The sequence below is a fragment of the Erinaceus europaeus genome, chromosome 8 (assembly GCF_950295315.1).
Source record: "Erinaceus europaeus chromosome 8, mEriEur2.1, whole genome shotgun sequence".
NCBI lineage: Eukaryota > Metazoa > Chordata > Mammalia > Eulipotyphla > Erinaceidae > Erinaceus > Erinaceus europaeus.
In genome coordinates this window covers 67,490,492-67,495,148 of record NC_080169.1, presented here as the reverse complement: position 1 = coordinate 67,495,148, position 4,657 = coordinate 67,490,492, and the positions used below count along the sequence as shown (strand labels likewise).

The 4,657-nt window shown below is 38.2% G+C and overlaps 1 pseudogene; it reads left to right on the top strand.

The window, feature by feature from the left end:
* Positions 1-202: 202 nt before the first annotated feature.
* LOC132540073 (small nucleolar RNA SNORA70) lies at positions 203-313 on the top strand (annotated as a pseudogene).
* Positions 314-4,657: the final 4,344 nt, after the last annotated feature.

Sequence of the window (4,657 nt, the reverse complement as noted above, 5' to 3'; positions counted from 1 at the left end):
CTAGACATATAGTATTGAAACTAGTCAATTGACCTTTGCAGGAATAAGGCTGGATTTCATTATTAAAAGAAAGAATTACATAGCTAGAAGCCAGTCATGGGATTTCAGTGAGAAACTTTCTGCTTGGGTGTTTGAATTTTTTGTTGAGGTTAGTGTGGAGTTGCTACAGCTTTACCTGATATGCATGGGTATGCTTTATAAAGGGCATGGGGCCATGGCTCCGGATGTGCTGTGGCTGCAAACAGCAGCCTCCTGGGTAGTGTGTGCAGCCTGTTGCTTGTATAGGCTGTCCTAAGGGACCATAGAGACAGCCCTTCCTACTCTGTGTTCATTTTGTGCCTGACCTCCCGCTGTCCCTAGCCTTAGGCTCCAGACAGGGATGAGAGGTGCTTTTGGGAAGTTCCAGGGCACCGTGGCCAGAGTTCAAATTGGCCAGGTCATCATGTCCTTCTGCACCAAACTGAAGAACAAAGAGCATGTGATTGAGGCCCTATGCAGGGTCAAATTCAAATTCCCTGCACGCCAGAAGATCTACATCTCCAAGAAGTGTAGCTTCACCAAGTTTAACGCAGATAAATTTGAAGACATGATGGCTGAAAAGTGCCTCATCCCAGATGGCTGTGGAGTCAAATACATCCCCAACCGTGGTCCCCTGGACAAGTGGCGGACCCTGCACTCCTGAGAGCCTCAGAGATGTCCCTTAATCAATTACAATAAATCAAGACCCTGCTTTAAAAAGGGGGGGGGGGGCATGGGAATAGATCTGAAGTAATTCAAAGAGACCATTTCTTGAAGTGCTTCAGTTTCTTATGGTTATATGAACCAAACTATGTGAGAAAGGAAAAAAGATAAGTACTGTATGATTTCACCCGTGTTTGCAATATAAGGATATAGATGACAGACAAAAACAAAATATAAATATAGCAGAACTAAGATTACCTGAGGGAAAAATGGGGGGGGGGTAGGGGCTAAAAGAAGCAGTGGTGAGTCTTACAAGTAAGAAATATTAAAACTAGAGGCTGGCTACTGGCTCACCTGGTAGAGTGCATATATTACCATACATCAGGGCAGGTGTTCCAGCCGCCATTCCCATCTACAGGGAAGAAGCATTACCAGTGTTACATGTGATTTAGGTGTCTCTCAAGCTTTCTGTCTCTTCTTTCTCTATCTCTGTCTCTCCTCCTCCATCAAAAAATAACAATAATAAAGAAATTTTAAAAAACACAGTAAAAGAAAGAGGAAGAGAGAAAGCAAAAAGAAGTAATGGTTGACAAGAACTGCAGGGTCATCTAACCAGCACCATGCCCTAGTGATAATCTGGCTGAACAAAAAGGAATTAAAAATAAAAATAATAGAAACTCAAAATACTCATTTCAAGTGTATTATGCTTTGGGTATAGTTATGATAGTTGACATGTAGAAAATTAAATGAAGGGGTTGGGTGGTAGCATACCTGGTTGAGTGCGCACATTACAGTGCACGTAAATTTAGGTACAAGACCCCATCCCCACTTGAAGGGGGAAAACTTCTTGAATGGTAAAGGGAGGTATTGCAGATGCTTCTCCATCTCTCTCTTGATTTCTGTCCCCTTTCTCTCTCAATTTCTCTCTGCTCTATCAAATAAAATAGGTAAATAAATATTTTTTAAAAGTAAAGTAAATTAATTCACAAGATATTTAGGGGAAAATTGGTGATTTGATGCATATTAGGGTGAAAGAATTCAAATGATGAGTTTCTTGGGGGCCGTGCGGTGGCCTACTGGGTTAAGCGCACATTGTACGAAGCACAAGGACCAGCACAAGAATACCGGTTGGAGCCCTCTGCTACCCACCTGTGCAGATAGCTTTACAAGCAGTGAAGCAGGTCTGCAGGTGTTTTTCTGTCTCTCTCCTTCTTTGTCTCCCCCTCCACTTTCCATTTCTCTCTTTCCTATCCAATAACTTAATGGCCTCTTATTATAATTTAGTAATTTATTTGAAGAAAAACTAGAATATATTTAGTCTTAAAACATTTCCAATGCAGATATTAAAGAACACTTAACATTGTAGTGACATTTTTTTCTTGACACTTAACCTCTATTTCTTAGTAATAAAGGCAGAGTTGTGAGTTACCATTATTGCAACTGACCACTTTATTTATTTTTAGTTGTACTAGTTATTTAATATTGATTTACAAAATTATATGTCAGTAGGGTTATAATTCCATACCATTCCCACCACCAGAGTTCTGCTTCCCTAACCTCTCCACTGCAAGCCACTGAAGTTCTCCTAAGATTGCAGACATAGGCCAACCATCATCTCTACAACTATCTGTCTACATTTATACATAATTGCTACCTTTTTCTTTCAGGTGCAATCCTGTCTTCCCCTTCAAGCCACTCATGATATAATTACTACATCCAAATGTCCCTCCATTTTCTTCCTCTCTCTCTCCAGGTGCTGACAGAGCTAGAATTCTGAGCCCTCTTATCCTCTTCCTCCTATCACTTCCCCACTGAGAGTATGGATTAAAATTGTTTTTGGGGTGCAGAAGTTAGGAGTTCTGGTTTCTGTAGTATCTTCTCTGCCAGGCATGGTCATTGACAGGTCCATCCATACTCCCAGACTGTTTCTATTGTTTCCTAAAGGGATGGATGGAACTCAGAAAAGGTGAGGTTCCAGGATACATTGGTGAGACCCTCTGCCCAGAGTAGACACGATGGAATCATAATAACATCTGTAACTTGGTGTCTGGAAGGTGGCAGGACATAAAGCAAGACAAAATGGTTAATGAACAGGAACAAAAAGGTAGGAACAGAGCAGATGAGATTAGGACTTTAAATTGGAAGAAAGCTAGGATGTCCATTTTATGAAACTTTCTAGGGGCCCATGATTATGGTAGTATTTGCTTGATTTTGATAGCTAGCATGAAGTTGGATAAAAATATTGTCTGAGAAAAATGGTGTCAGAGTAGAAAAAAAGGGCTAGAGAGCTAGATTAGGGTAGAGAAAAAAAATTTTGAAAAAATTCTATGAACAAAAGTAACTATTTACCTTCATTCACCTGACCTAGGATATATGTGTTTTCAGGTTTTTTTTTCCTCCAGGATTATTGCTGGTGCTCAGCACCTGCACTACAAATCCACTGCTCCTGAAGGCCATTTTTTTTCCATTTTTATTGTCCTTGTTGTTGTTATTATTGCTATTGTTGTCATTGCTGCTATTGTTGTTGTTGGAGAGGACAGAGAGAAATCAAGAGAAGAGAGGAAGACAGAGGAGAAGAGAAGGATAGACACCTGCAGACCTGTTTCACCACTTGTGAAGTGACCCCCCTGCAAGTGCAGAGCCAGGGGCTCCAATAGGGATCTTTGCATTGGTCCTTGTGCTTGGCGCCATGTGCTACCACAGGCCCCTGGTATATATGCTTATATTTATCGCCAGAGTTTGTGTAACCTCTGAGTCCCTATTGGCCTGAGCTCACAGCTCATGGACAAGTGACCACTTCATATTATCTCAAAAGGAATAGAGATCTTTTATATACAAAAAAAGTTACTGCAGGTCCACAGATGACTATGCCTTTATAACATATATATATATATAATATATAATATATAATATATAATATATATATATTTAAAAGTACTTTGTCAAATTTTATAAAAAAACTAATATTAATATTTAATTTTGCTTTCAAAATGTCAATTTTAGCTCTCTTTATGGAACACAGTGGTGAAAAAACACAACATTAAAAAAACTACACTAAGACTATTTTGCAGAAATGGCAAGTTTAAGAGCAGGATGGCTGACAAGGTTCTGGAAAATCTAAAGAACAATTTCCAAATATATCATTCAAGTGAGAAGTGAATCAGAGATGGATGCAGTCATATTTTCCAACTGCGGTTCAACTCCACAAGTAGACTTTTATGAACGTTTCAGAAAGAGAAAAATAATAATATTTAAGATTAGAACATGAAACTAGTACATTTCATATTCTTGGTTCATTATGTAGTAAAAGTGTTGTGAATACCTCCTGCCTCATTGAATCATTGGGTTAATTGCACTGTACCATTTACTACAACACATATTTACATCATTGAATATATATATATCTTTATATATATATACTTATTTGTGTGTATAATTATTTTTTAACCTGAGAAAATGTTTCTTTCTGTGGTTCAGTCTAATCATACATGATTTGAATTAACAGTGAAACCATATTGCAAGAATATAAACACAGAATTCAATTGGCAATAAAGGGGAACTTATGAACCACTCAAGTGAGATGGAATTTCCTTGCTGCATTAGCCTTTAGGGTGGGGAGGACTGCTTCTCAGCTGTCAAAATCTGAAGAAGGCTTTGGAGGCTCTATTGCAAGAAGTTCAAAATTAGATTGAAGCTTCAAGTCTGATCTCAGGCGAGTTTAATACACTCCTTTTTAAATCTGTATTTCAAGATGAATTACGAGTTACAAGTTAACATTTTCAGTTTGGCAAAATAAGTCTTGAATCTGCTCTTGACTCTTGTGTTGTTTATATTGTCTTCCCAAAGAATATAAGACTGATAAGGCACTTTTGTAATCATTATAATAGCAATTCATATAACAATGATCTCTACAAAATATATACAGGATACATATTGTTATACTACAAACTTCATGAAGATAATAGTCTCTGAATTG